A 15,361-nucleotide genomic window follows, 5' to 3' on the forward strand; every position below is an offset into this window, starting at 1 on the left:
TTAAGGAGCTTGAGGAGAGAGAGGAGTGCAGGGCAGGATCCCAACAGGAAAAGGGGGAGAAACATGAGGGTAGATGGTGGTATTACAAAAAAAATATTTCACATCTTGTCTATCAGGACACGATTTGAGACATCGAAAAAACTCTACCAGCAATCAGTTTTGTGTTGTGTGTTTCCTTGACTGATGAAGCCTTCTGGATTGAAGGTGAAAAGTTTCAGCACACAAAAAAAGAAACTGTCCAGATGACCTGACTGAAAAATGTTGGAATAATGTAAAATGTTACGGCACATTAAACATCAGCCGGAACATGAGTCTGTGGTGAACAGATGGGTATGAATGCAGCAGCATGAGATCAGCAGCACTGATAATCAGCAGCACAGATAAGTCATATATCACCAATTATAGTGGCATTACAGTGATTTCTTTTTCCTTCTTAAAGTGATTTTTCTGGTTAGAGATTCATGAGTCTAACAGCTTCAGGGTAGAAGCTGTTCCTCAGTCTAGTGGTTCTACACGATGCTCCACAACCTCCTGCATGAGGGGAGCAGGGCAAAAAGTGTGTGTGCTGGGTGAGTGGAGTCCTTCATGATGCGGGTGGCCCTCTTCCTACATCTAAAGGTGTAGATGTCTGTGATGATGGGGAGACTGACTCCAACAGTGTTCTGTGCAGCCTTCACCACTCTCTGCAGAGTTTTCCTTTCTTCAGCTGTGCAGCCCCTGTGCCACACGATGATGCTGAAGGTATTGTCCTGGATGATGGCATCCTGCATCTGGCAGCCAGCATCAGTGAGCTTACTTATAGGTCCTCATCTCATCAGTGAAAGAGTTTTCTCCATTTTGATAAGAAGATAGCTTCCCTATTACACTTTTGGAAGGAAAAACGGTTCCTGACTTTTGTCTATTCTGATGCATCTCCTTCTTGGAGGTCTTGGGCAGTGCTGGAAGATGCTCTGCCAGGCGGCTAAATTTTAAATTAAAAAGCTCATTAGAGTGTGACCTGGATGGGCAAGATTGGAAGGTCCTGACCCGATCTAGAGTGGTGCTTGTTGAACTTTTATGTTGGTCATGAATTGTTCCTAACATATGTCTCCAGATGTTTATAGTACCTACATCTTAATATTGTAGTTGGGTGATTAGATCTGCATCCACATGTCTTGGACATGGTTGTAGATCAAATTTCCTTGAATTAACTATTTCCAATATTTAAAAATTACAATAAATTTATTTTTGTGTACAATTTCTGTTATTCTTTGCATCAAATGGCATTTTGCTGTAATTTGTTTATTAAACCTCAAAATATAATGTAAAGTGTCACCTGCATCCACCTGTCTTACCTCTGAATAATTCATTCATTGTTTTTTATTTTCACTCGTGATGGACTTTGAATAACACCCTCAAGATCTGTCTTGTTTAAATATGAAAGTCAGGGTGCAGCAGCAGCAGCGCTTCAGCCTCAAAGGCATTTCTGAGCTCTGAACTTCCTGTTTTCAGTTCAATTAAATTATGATATAGGGGGTAAAAGAACTCTACACAGATGGAGAATAGAGCTGTTCAGACTAAGTGAGGAAAGAGAATAAAAGATAGAGCCAGCTTGAATGCTATGCAGAGCAGAAACTAATGAGAGTGTTAGACACAAACTATTGACTGTACATGAAGGGAAAAGAAAACACAACAGACAGAAAGCATATTTAGCTCTCATCATAAAGCTAAGAAAAGCATATCTTATTCTATCTGGCATCTTGATAAGACACAACTTTCTTCATTTGTTGTTTAGATGAAAATTATTATATAGGCTGCAGCACTACAGGAAACTATACCCAAAGGAACAATTAACAATTTTAAAAGTAAAAACATGTTTGGATTAGCTCTTTCAGATCTCATGCAATACATTCATGTTGTAGTAGTCAGTTTTCGGTTTTCCAAAAAGTTTTCAAGGTTTAGAAAGCTTTAAAAAATATAGTTTCGAGTCAAAATAGATTAAAAGTGGGGTGACTAATACATAGCTGCAGTACAAGTTACCTTCTGTTGTTTTCTGTACAATCTCGTATTATTTGTCCACTAAAGTGAGTTGCTAAATCAGTTGCCTCACAGCTGATTAACTATGATAGTTGTTCATGCTCAAGATGGCGACCGCTGCTAATCAACTTTAGCAAATGTAAAAATTTTAATAAAATGTAAAATCTTTTTCTTCCTTTGGCTTTTCCCTCTTCAGGGGTCTCCACAGCGGGTCATCCTCCTCTATCTCAATCTGTCCTCTGCATCCTCTGTCCTCACTCCAACTACCTCCATGTCCTCTCTAACTGCATCCATATGTCTCCTTTTTGTCTTTTTCCTGGCAGCTGCATTTCTAACACCCTTCTACCAACATACCCACTTTCCCTACTCTGGACATGTCCAAACCATTAATCCAGGTATACAATCCAACATTTTTCAGTCAGCTCATCTGGACAGTTTCTTTTTTTTGTGCTGAAACGTTTCACCTTCCATCCAGAAGGCTTCATCAATCAAGGAAACACACAACACAAAACTGATTCTTCCCCCAACAGGTTACTCCAAAGTGGAATAAACCAGTTATGTTGGTGCTAAGATGGTGTCTTTGGGACGCTCCCTCCTCCGGTGCCGGCCCTCTTCCTCATTGACAGTCATGTCAAACTGGATCAAAACCAACAAAGTCCATGCTCAATAATCCAGATATGCAATCTAACAATTTGGATCCACTGTAGTTATTTGTTCTATTAATTCCATGAGAGCCATTGATGTAGAGTTTTTTTGCTCTAAACCCATAATGACTGCTACTTAGAATGTTTTGTTTAGAAATAAATTTATCTAATCTGGTCACAAATAGTTTTTCTAGAATTTTTGAGAACTGTGGTATAAGGATATTGGTCTATAATTATTGAACACACATTTATCACCATTTTTAAAGAGAGGAACTACCTTAGCTACTTTCATATTGTCTGGAAATATTCCTTTTGAAAATGATAAATTACATATATGTAGTATGAACATATGCTGATATATTCATAAATTAAACGGATTCTTTCATTTTTCTGGACTGTATAATAACGTGCATCTGAATTTAATAAAATGTGGACGTGAGACGTTAATTATCTTTGACTCACCAACGACAGTGGGTCATTTATTAACAGAATCAAGTTTAACACATCACACATTTACATTAATTGGCAAGAATTGAAAATAACAACAGCTTATTAATCAGTTTTACAGGAAGTAAACAATGCAGCGATTGTTCTCACTTCCAGTAGTACAACAACGTCAACCACATGGCGGTGATTGAAAAACTTTGCTTCAGACATTTCTAAAAATATCTGTAATGATTTTTAGCAGATAGAAGAATTTTAAAGATGGAAAGATGAAGTTTATCTACAGAGAGATGTGTGAGGGAATTTGTCTGTTTTAACCAGAACAGCACGCTCTTTTGGACCAGCTTGTCCCAACGGTACACTTTGGTTGAAGATCGACTTTTACCTTTCTGAAGATAGGTCAGTTCCGGCGTAAAGTTCCACTTCGAGCCACTTTTCAGCGTCTCCGTAAGAACAGCTAGACCTTGGGAGTCGTGAGATCATCCACAACAGACTTTCATAATTCCCAGATCTTCTCTGGTTCAGCTTGATTTTCTTTCTCTCATCAGCATCCTGAATTCCAGCCTTCATGAACTCTGGAACTGCTGAAACTAGGAAGTGCTGCACCTTTTAAGAAGGGTCACTTCCTGTTCATTTGAGGACTTTCTGATTGGTCGAGTGGACCAAACAGAGGTGTGTTTTGTGATGTAAGGTGTTATGAAAATTCAAGGAAAAAGATTAAGATTGTTTTAAAAACAGACAGAAGATTGTTATGAAGAAATCAGACTTCGTGGAGTCACTTCTCCAGTATCTTGCTGTAAAAGTTAAACATGACATTTCTTTTTTCAGTAAACTTGCAGTTGACCGAAACTTGAACTTTGACCAACTTCCATCACTTGCTCACTTCAAACAGACGATCAAGAAATTGAATCATTACTCTGTAACGTATTCCAACTTGATTTCACTTTGAATGAGGATTAAGAATCATTATTACTGTTTCACAGTTAATAAAAATGAGTAGTTCACTTCAACATTCAAACATTGTTTGAACTAACACAATTTGATTATCAAACATTTGTAAAATAGTAATGATAATAGAGAATAGTCTTCTTTCACTTGATTAATTCAAGAAAGAAAGTCTCAGGATGGGTCAACCTGTATTTCTGGATGCAAATCAATGAAATGACAAGTTCTGTCCCATAAGGTCCTTAAGGTCAAGGTTTTGACATCAGGCCTAGTTCACTACATATATATGTAAACGGCTCAATAACATGACTCATTATGTCCTTTACAAACATCATATCCATGTCCACCCAGTTTTTTGATCTCTTATCTGTAAGATTCTTTACTACATTCATTATTTCTTCTTTGTCAGTTCCATTAAGAAAAATACTGTTGTCACAACTTATAACTGAATGGTTCACATTATTGTCTACTTTTGGTTTTTTTAGCAGCAAGGCTTGATCCAATGTTCACAAAATGATGATTAAATCCATTTACAATTTCATTTTCATCATGGATTTCATCATCATCCTTCAAAAAATATTGTGAAATACCTGTTTTTACTTTATGACTTTTCAGAACAATATTTATTACTCGCCATGTTGCTTTCATATCACCATTACTTTTATTTAATAAATCACTATAATATTCCTTCTTGTGTTTCCTTATAATCCCTACTAATTTATTTTTATACTTCTTATATTTTTCTTCGGCCTCTTGTGTTCTCAATTTCAAGAAACATGTATTCAAATAATTCTTTTTTTTAACAATCATTTCTCAAACCTTTCATCATCCATGGTTGGTCAACAACATTTCTCTTTGTATAATTATTTTGCACACAATTCTTTTCATACAGAGCTCCCAAAATATTCATAAACTCATCATATATGATCTGTTCACATCATCAACATACACGTCTTTCCAGTTTTGTTTATGTAAATCATCTTTTAATTTGTCCAATGCTTTTTCTTTTATGTGTTTATTGTTTTTTTTCCTAATTGTAATTTATTTTGTTATGCTTTGATCATTTTTATAAATATTGAAAACTGGTAAATGATTACTTAAATCACTCGTTAAAATACCTCCCATCACATCCCCATTTGTTATATTTGTGAAAATATTATCGATTATTGTAGCACTATGAGTTGTAATTCTTGTTGGTTTTGAGATTAACGGAAAAAGATTTAAACTATACAATGAATTTGTAAATGTACTGATGTTATTTGAATCTGTTTTATTTCCCAGGTCAATATTAAAGTCTCCACACAAAAAAATGCTTTTATTAAAACTCTTTTCCAATAGTTGTACGATTTTATCAGTGAATATCTCAATATTTGATCCTGCAGATCGATATACAAAACTTTTAATATGTTTTTATCATTCTTGTTTGTTATTTCTATTGTTATTATTTCCATAATATTATCAACAATTATTGACATTTCATTAATTAATTTACATTTTATTTCATTTTTAACAAATAGAGCCACTCCACCACCCCTTTTGTTGCCTCTGTTCACATGATATAATTCATACCCTTCAATGTGAACATTAGTTGTGTTTTCATCGTTGAGCCATGTCTCTGACAGTGCTATTATTGTAAAAGTTCTGTTTAGCTGTTTTAAATAATCTGTTATTTTGGATATATTTGCATTTATACTTCTACTATTAAAGTGAATAATAGAGAGACTTCCATTTGTCATATTGATGTCATTAAACTGTTCTTCATTATAATATTCACAGTCTTTTATTACAGGAAAAAAAATGTATCAATCACATCTTCAACATTGTATATTTTAAACTCTGTCTTTGTATGTATTAAAAAATACTTCAGTGGATAAATTGTTAGAAAAAATATGTTTTAAATATGTTTTATTTTTCACTTTGAGTTGGGCAGCTGACATGCATGTCATGGAGTCAAAGTACGTTGATGTATAAAACTGTTTTTGAATGGCTATAACAGTCAATTTAACAGATACTGAGCTAAAATTAGATGTAGAAGCAGCTGAGAGCCATCCCAAAAACACATACTCTAAGTGCCAACATATGGACTTCCGGTAAGATGGCGCCCTTGTACTTGGCTTGTAATCCACCTCTGCAGATGGTGTTCGGATTATTTATGTTTTGTTCGTTATTTATCTGGGACATAAACTCTCTGCTGGTGTATGACCGACAACAGCTTCTGGATCTTCATTTTTCTGCCACCGATGTCGCCTATTTGGACCAATATGAGCATACCTCTGGACCCCCTCCTCCTCCTCTGCTGACGAACGTGCCAGCTTACCTCCGCTGTGCTCCTCACCTCCCTGCCCGGAGACATCGCTTCTACCGCCCACCTCGGTCTAAGGATTTCATAAATGAGTTTTCTGATTTCTTGGCTGAAATCCCACCAAAATATGAGCATGTTTTCATTATATGGGACCTTAATTTGCATTGTGCTGTCAGGAGAAGCCCTTGGTTAAGGACTTTTTTGATTTATTGGACTCATTTAATCTAACGCAGCATGTAAACGGTCCCACCCAAGAGCTCAGACATACAATGGACCTTGTTTTAACTCGGGATGTGACTGTTAGTAATCTTGTTATTGGTGATAATATTTTTTCAGACCACATGCCAGTCCAGTTTGAGTTCACCCTCCCCCATCTAACTCCTAAGCCATGCATTCCTGCACGTAGTAGCCGGGCCATTAATCATTTCACTGTAGCATGGTTCACAGATGTTTATAACTCTGAAATGATCATTCAGCCCCCGGTGTTTCTCACCACTACTGAGGAGCTGACATCCCAGTTCAGCTCTGTCTGCTTAAAGACTCTGGATCATGTTGCGCCTGTTAAAATCAAAAATCAAAACTCAGAGCAGAACCTTGGCTGAATGACGTCACCAAGGCCGTTAGGCAGCAGTGTAGGACGGCGGAGCGCAAGTGGAAGAAAGACAGGCTGCAGGTCTCTTTTCAAATACTTAAAGAGAGTTGGCACCGTTATCAGAAAGCAGTGAAAGCTGCTAAATCCAAATACTTCTCTGATATCATAAACTCAAACTCTCGCAACCCACGTGTCCTCTTCTCTACCCTAAACTCTGTTCTCCACCTCACTGAACCATCACCTCTGGAAGCCTGGACTGAGCTGTGCGACAACTTCCTACATTTCTTTTTGGAAAAAATTTGCGACCACCTGGGCTCTCATTTCCCCTCCAACTCATGACCCATCCATCCCACCTCAATCTGTAGCTCTATTTGACCATTTTGAACCCATCACTCTATCTTCTCTAGAGCGGTCTTGTGCAGCTTGAAACCGTCTGGTTCCCCCTTTGATGTGGTCCCCCCTCGACTACTAAAGGAGGTTTTTACTACTCTAGGTCTGTCCATTCTGGCTATAGTAAACAGTAGTTTATCCACTGGTGTGGTGCCAAAAACTTTTAAACATGCTGCTGTCCAGCATCTCCTGAAAAAAACAAACCTTGACCCCTCAATCGTATCCAACTTCCAGCCTGGAAGTTCATCCAGGATCCCCTCCTATTCTCTTTATACCTGCTGCTGCTTGGTGCTATTTTCCAAAAACACAACATGCCCTTCCACTTCTACGCTGATGACTGTCAAATTTACTTCCCCCTAAGACACAATGGTACATGCTCTATTCAACCTCTGCTCGACTGCCTGGCTGACATCAGGGACTGGATGGCTTTAAATTTCTTAAGTTTCAATGAAAAGAAGTCTGAAGTCATGTTGTTCCCTCCCAACGACACTATCACAAACCACTGTATCGACCTCTCCACTCTAACCCTGTCAGTAAAACAAAGAGTCACTACTCTGGGAGTGATAATAACCCTTCCCTGAAACTTAACAGTCATGTAAACATGATTGTTAAATCATGTTTCTTCCAACTGAGGCGGCTGTCTAAACTGAAGCCCATATTATCCCAAAATAACCTGGAGACAGTAATACATGCATTCATTACATCTAGGCTTGATTACTGCAACTCGCTCCTGTTTGGTATCAGTCAGACCTCCATTGCACGACTACAACTGGTCCAGAATGCAGCAGCCCGATTTTTAACCAGTACAGGCAAAAGAGAGCACATTATACCAGTTTTGGCCTCACTGCACTGGTTACCGGTTCACTTTCGAATCCAGTTCAAAATACTCATGTATGTCTACAAATCACTGAACAGTCCCCCCCCCCCCCCCCACACACACACACACACACATCTCTCTGATCTGCTACAACCATATGTCTCACCACACTCCCTGAGGTCAGTGGACCAGTTGCTCCTCACAGTTCCAGGAACTCTTCTTAAGCGCAGAGGTGACAGGGCCTTCTCTGTAGCAGGACCAAGACTTTGGAACGAGTTGCCTCTGCTTGTCAGACAGGCCCCCTCCCTCTCAGTTTTCAAGTCCCATTTAAAAACCCACTACTCTTTCGTAGCTTTCAACACCAGATGATCTGTGTTTTTTTGTATGCTCCACACTGGTTAGTCGTCATTATCTGCATCGTTTTTATGTCTATATTCTGATTTACTTCATTTTGTATTTTGCTTTGTGTGTTGCCTGTTGTTCTATCTGCACTTTTGTTGGCCTTGTCGCTGTTTTAACTGCTCTATAAATATAATGGTATGGTATGGTAACATATATGCTGTCCTTTATATCAAGTGAGCTGGACTAAACAATGTCTGAATAACATCTTTTCTTGGGAGGGCTCAGTAAGATTCATGGCTGGCCAAGCTGAACCAGCCATAAAGACATCCATGCTTGGCTTCTCATTTCTGTTATGTTTCATATAACTTGGAATGCATCATTTAATTTAATAAAGTACAAAACTTTAAACATTAATTTCATTGTGTCATTTTGATAAATCTTTATCTGTAAATGGAGCACAGTATGTTTAAAAGTTTTGGAGCTTTTATCTAACAAATTTAAGTCATTTCCTCTGGACGGTTTCTTTTTATTGAAATGTTACATCTTTCATCCAGAAGTCTTCTTCAGTCCAAGGAGCCAAAATTAAAGTCTTATAAACAGCACCTTCTCATAAAGGGTCAGCCAGTTTGGCTGACGTAAATGGTGTTCATGTGGTTGTTGTAATCTGCCCTCTCCCCCATTTCCTCCCAGAATCTGTCCAGAGGACCTGACTAACTTTGTTAGATTTTTCGACCTGGATTATTGAGCATGCATCAGGAGATGTGAAGCTTTTAGCTGCTCTTCTCAGATAGTGATGGGAGCAGATTTAGAAAGTGGGTTGAATTAGGTGTCACTGCATGAGACTAGATGGAGCACAAGTGCGTGAGTCTAAAGTGGGAGTGTGCAGTGCATCGTCAAAGACAGAATCTGCAGGAACCATGTTCAGCTAATGTGGTTTAGCATGCTTCTAACATAAAAACATGTAAGGTTTAGATTTGCAGACATATGTTGATTTTCTGAATCTCACACAAGGTCAATGCAGTTTTTTGTGTGTTTCTTTTTGCAGACGCGTTGTAAACAAGATTAACAGTCAAGCATTGTTGATTAAAATAATATAATGTACAACATATGAACAAACTGTAGCTTTACTTTGATGTATTGTGCTGTGAGTTTAATTTGGCATCTCAGACACTAGTAAGGAAACAGATGTGATGCAGAAATGTCATGAAAAGTGGGCCAGTGTGCACATATAGATAAACTACAGCCTGAGGTTACCTTCAGCTCCTATCAGTTTAACTTTGTTACAGAAGACAGTTCACACTGCAGTGGGTGGTGTGGAATTGTTCCATTTAAATGTTATCCATTTTCAGGTCTGCTCTTGTCATTTTCATAAATGGGATTTTGTGAATTTAATACTCATAATTTGCATTTCCTTTGCTCTATCAACTCCTCAGTCAGCAGTCTGATGGGACTTTCAATTAGTACTAGTTCGACATTAAAACGGTGTCCGCTTTATTTATCCCCGCCTTTAGATGATCATTTTTCATATAATGTCGATTTTATGCACGGCAATTAAAATTTCTGTCCGCCGAAGCAGCATGCAGGAACAAAAAAAGCTAATGAGATTGGCTCGTGTTCTGCAGCGGAGCGCTATCTCCTCACACACAAGTTATCTTTCAAATATTGTTGAGGTACGGTGGAAAATCTTGATAAAAGACGAACGCAGTCATTTTGCGATTGTTTCGTGTAATTTAAAATTTCATTTAGAAACTGTGTATAGTAGTCTCAGGGAAAGATTAAGAAAAATAAAAAGGTAAATAAGCAAAAGAAAAAAATTCAAAGTAAGTAAAATATGTGCACATAACTCTGGATGTATGAATCAGTAGCTTGGACAGGTGAAGCTGAACACTAATGGAAGTTTTGAAGCTTTTTTTCCCAACAAATTTGAACAAAGAGCAGCACGGTGGCACAGTTGATAGAGCTGCTGCCTCTCAGCGAACAGGTTGCCGGTTCAAATCCCAGCCTGGGACCTTTGTGAGTGTAGTTTGCATGTTCTCTTCGTGCATGCGTGGGTTTTCTCGAGGTACTCCAGTTTCCTCCCACAGACCAAAAACATGCATGTTAGACTGGTTGGTATCTTTAAATTGTCTCTAGGTGTGAGTGAGAGAGTGAATGGTTGTTTGTCTCTGTCCCTGTGATGGACTAGAGACCTGTCCAGAGTGTCCCCCACCTCTCGCACAGTGATGGCCACCAGTGACCCTCGTCACCCAAAAAGGAAGAAGCAGATAAAAGATCATGGATGGAATTTGAACAATTTCCTTTCTGATTTTTTGCAGATGTGACAGATACTACACCACAGAAATGCTGTTTATGGACTCATATTATAATTATTTTATTTTAATAACCTATAATAGTAGTGTTTGTGGAAATGCCAGGTTATTTCAATCAATTACATATGTGAAACGTTTCAATTTAGCAGGCCTGAGGATGAGTCATGCATTGTGACATTTTTATTTTTTTATTTTCCCCATCTTGTCTAAAGGCAGACTTATGTTTGACGTTTAAAATTAGCTTTATGTGTTAAATACAACAAAGTTAAGTCAGGTCCTCTGGATGGTCTCTTTGTGTTGAAACATTTAATTTTTCATCCAAAAGACTTCATCAGTCAGAGGAGCCACAACAAACTCAACCCCAAGCACACTCACATAGTGGGCCAACCAGTTTGATGGTAATAAGATGGTTTCTGGAGTCCACCTTCTCCCCCATCGACTCCTCTGAGGCAGCCATGGCCAAAGTGGTTCAAAACATCAAAGTTCATGCTCAATAATCCAGGTAGAAAATCCAGCAAAGTTCAGTCAGGTCATCTGGACGTTTTTTTTGTGTTGAAACATTTCGTCTTTCATCCAAAAAAACTTCATTGGTCCATGGACATGGCTGCCTCAGAGGAGTTGACGTGGGAGAGGGTGGACTCCAGAAACCATCTTATTACCATAAAACTGGTTGTCCCACTGGCAGCACGGTGGCGCAACTGGTAGAGATGCTGCCTCTCAGCGAGCAGGTCCCTGGTTCAAACCCCGGTCCAGGGGCCTTTCTGGGTGGAGTTTGCATGTTCTCTCCGTGCATGCGTGGGTTTTCTCCGGGTACTCCGGTTTCCTCCCACAGACCAAAAACATGCATGTTAGGCTGATTGGTAACTCTAAATTGTCCCTAGGTGTGAGTGAGAGAGTGAATGGTAGTTTGTCTCTATGTGGCCCTGCGATGGACTTGCGACCCATCCAGGGTGTACCCCGCCCCTCGCACAGTGATTGCTGGACATGGGCACCGGCGACCCCCGTGACCCAAAATGGAACAAACGGGTAAAGATAATGGATGGATGGATGGATGGATGGATGGATGGATGGATGGATGGTTGTCCCACTATGCGAGTGTGCTACCTATGAGACTGAGTTTGTTGTGGCTCCTCAGACTGATGAAGTCCTTCAAATGAAAGACGAAACATTTCAACAAAAATAAACTGTCCAGAGGACCTGACTTAACTTTGTTGGATTTTCTACCGGGATTACTGAGCTTCAACTTTGATGTTTAAGTGTTAAAACTTCCCCTTTGACCCCTTTCATGAACAACTCATTTTGTCTTCCTTCATGTCTCATCTCCAAAGTTACTTCATTAGCAAGCAAGTGATGCACATGTTGAGGTGCACTGAAGGATTCTCAGTTATTTTTACTCATAACTTATTGTTGTAAGTAAAGAATGATAAAGTCCGATTGTTGGAAGTGATCTAATCTTAGAGAGACAGTTCAGAGTGTTTTGTTTAGTGGGGGTGTTTAGTAAGTTGTCAGTATTTTACCTGCAGCAAATTGCCAAATAATAAGATTAAATATCCTAATTAAGAATAATCATTGTTTAAGGAATTGAAGATTAATTAACAGCAAACTGTTACTCAGTGGAGGGTTTTATGTAAGAGATTTCAACGTCCTGCTTTGAAAAGAAGACTGAGCTCACATACAATGGAAGTAAATGAGAGCTTGGTGTGATCACTTTGCACTCAAAGAAGTTTAAAGAAAATCACCAGTCTTATGGAAAGGAAAGACACAATGGGTGAAAAACAACAAAAGTGCTTATGCTTTGATTCATAAAACTGATTAAAGATAAGTATGGTTTGTGGGAATTCTAAGAGTTTCTTTAAATACATTTTGGAAAGTTTAGACAGCTCAAAGGTAAAGTGACAATCATGCTCAACTTTAAATGTGAGATCAAATCGTTCATTAAATAGTTTAATTTAAACCATGACCGTGTTTAATCTGTAAATAATAAAAAAAAAAGCCAGTTAATCTCGTGAAGTTTTATTAACTGAAGGGGACTGGGGTTTTTCTTACATTTTGCAAAAAGTCATAACAGATTATTTTTAATCGAGCTGCTTGTGTTGCTGTTTTGTTTTCAAAGCTGTGGGACGAGGAACAGTTTGAAACGTAAAGGATACCAGGCTAACTGTGATAACGGTGCTTCAGTCCACTGGAAATTATTGTTTTACTTCTTTCTTCTTCTTTCGGCTGCTCCCTTCTTCAAGGGTCGCCACAGAGAACCAACTTGCACAAAGACCTGGCAATTGTTTTTACGCTGGATGTCCTTCTTGATACAAGCACAGAACACCGAGCTACCACAGCTCTCTGTGTGGAGCAGAGAGCTGCTATCTAGGGTTCTCAGGAGAGCAGATGGTGGGGGTTAAGAGCCTTGCTCAAGGACCCAGAGTGGGGTGAATGAGGGTGGAGGCAGGTGTGGGTGTTTCACCTTTCCCACCCACATTTTGATGTCGTCAGTCTAGGGAGTCGAACCAGCAACCTTTTGATCACAGTCTTGCCTTCTCTAACCTCTGTGCCACCATTAATACCTTTTGAATTGTAGCCCATAGGCTATACCAATGACTTCAGAATGTTTCTTATTCACCCTTTCATACAAACACACTGCAATTCTTGTTATATATTTGCAGCACTTTCTCTCCACAATCATTTATCAGTTAGCATAGTGAGAACTATGTGTCTTTAAAGGCTTTGAAACTGATCTATGGTCAGCAATATCTTTGAATTTGCTGGACCTAATTGTTGGAGACTACTTTTCAGGGCTTGTTTTCATCTTACAGCGAGATCAGAGAACAAATTACTGAGCATGCTCCCTCACTGTGAAAGGATCAGAGACAGTTTTAGCAACACGTACTTTAATCCATGTGAATCCTGGCTGCTCTGAGAAATACCAGGAATTTATATACAGTACATGTTTTTTTCCTGTGAATGAGTCGATCAGTTGAATATCTCACTGCAAAAATACTCCAGTTGACAAGAACCTGTTTGGATCAGCACAAAAACACCAGACTCAGGAATGGTTTTAAAAAGGTTCACTTTTAAAGCAGCTTCTGGTGGAGGTCAGGGTCCAGGTGATGGTCCAGTCTTCTCAGTTTGTGGCGTGGCAAGAACTGAAGAAGCACAGACACTGGTGATGTCACTGGTGCAGTAAGAGCTGCAGCAGGAGAGCAGAGCGTGGTACTGAGTGTAGTACTGAGCGTGGTACTGAGCGTGGTACTGAGCGTGGTACTGAGCATGGTCCATGGGGGAGCAATCCAAAAACAAGGTCCAGAAAACGTAGCAGGGGTCATTCACAGGAGATCAGAGAGCGGATACCAGAAATGGGACGTGATCCGTAGGCGTAGTCGGAGGAGGAGAAAAATAGGGTCGATACCGTGGTCAGATGAAGCAGATAAATCCAGAAGGGGAAAGGCGAGGAGTCAAAAAACAAGGCTGAGATTCGTGGTTAGGAGTCAGAACAAGGAATGCTGGATTTCTACTGAAAAAGCTTTCAGTAATCTGGCTCTGGTGGAGTGTGAGCATGGAGCTTATGAAGGGAGCCGAGCAGGTGGTACTAAAGAGTGTTGATGAGTGACTGAGAAGAGGAGGTGTGGTGCAGGGAGACAGGACTAAATCATGAAAACTAAAACAAAACAGTGGACAACAAGGGCAAAACATGACGCCAGTTTACCGTTGCTCTTAATTTGGCATCAACCATTACAGCCACATCCTCTTTGTGAAACAATCCTCCTTATAATTTGTTGTATAAATGGTGATGTTGTCTGACACTCAGGTCTTTCCACAATGACATAAAAGCTACAGAGCTTTTGACAGCAAAGACATTTCTCGGACTGAAATTAGAAAGGATTGCTGCATTCTTTGCAAATAGGATTGGACATAAATGTTGAGGCGATTGTGTACTATAAGGATTCACTAGGACACACATACAGTACAAGCATTAAGGCTAACATCACTTCAGCACGGCAAACACACACGTTTGTCCTTAAACAGCTGGATTCTGGTAATAGTCTGCTGGCTGATTACTAAACGACAAGTAAATTGAATCAGTTTTATTGGTTGTTGCATGTTTACAGCCATTGACTCACTTTCCTGGAACTGTTGTCATCAACACTGTCTTGTTGGCATATTTATGTGTGTTGAACACTGACCTTCTCACACTGAGGCCGTTTTTAAATAGCTACATTCACTATTACAAATTTTTGATAAAAGCGTTATCAAACTGATTTAAGCATTTTTCACAGGAACTTTTTACAAAGACTATTCACACAGAGACCTTTATAGTTTTTACACAAATACACAAAAGTATAAAGACAAGTACAGGAGTAAAATGTTTTTGTTTTTTTTCTTCTAGAGGACAGTCCATTTTAATAAAACCACAACAGCAACTGAAGTTATGTACATAAAAAGTAAATAAATAACTCAAATAAATAACTAAATACCATCAAAATATACAAGTAAACTGTTACAATAAAATGTGGATTTTTTTTGTACTGAATTATGGAAAAAATTAGATACATACATACACACAAACAT

At 38.9% G+C, this 15,361-nt stretch overlaps 1 protein-coding gene across 1 annotated transcript in view; it reads left to right on the forward strand.

Annotated features, from left to right (window-relative positions):
• LOC119412158 (caM kinase-like vesicle-associated protein) overlaps window positions 1-15,361 on the forward strand; it is an 81,478-nt gene that overhangs the window by 31,765 nt on the left and 34,352 nt on the right. The window lies entirely within an intron of this gene.

The sequence above is a fragment of the Nematolebias whitei genome, chromosome 7 (genome assembly GCF_014905685.2).
Source record: "Nematolebias whitei isolate Nwh7 chromosome 7, NemWhi1, whole genome shotgun sequence".
In the NCBI taxonomy this organism is placed as follows: domain Eukaryota; kingdom Metazoa; phylum Chordata; class Actinopteri; order Cyprinodontiformes; family Rivulidae; genus Nematolebias; species Nematolebias whitei.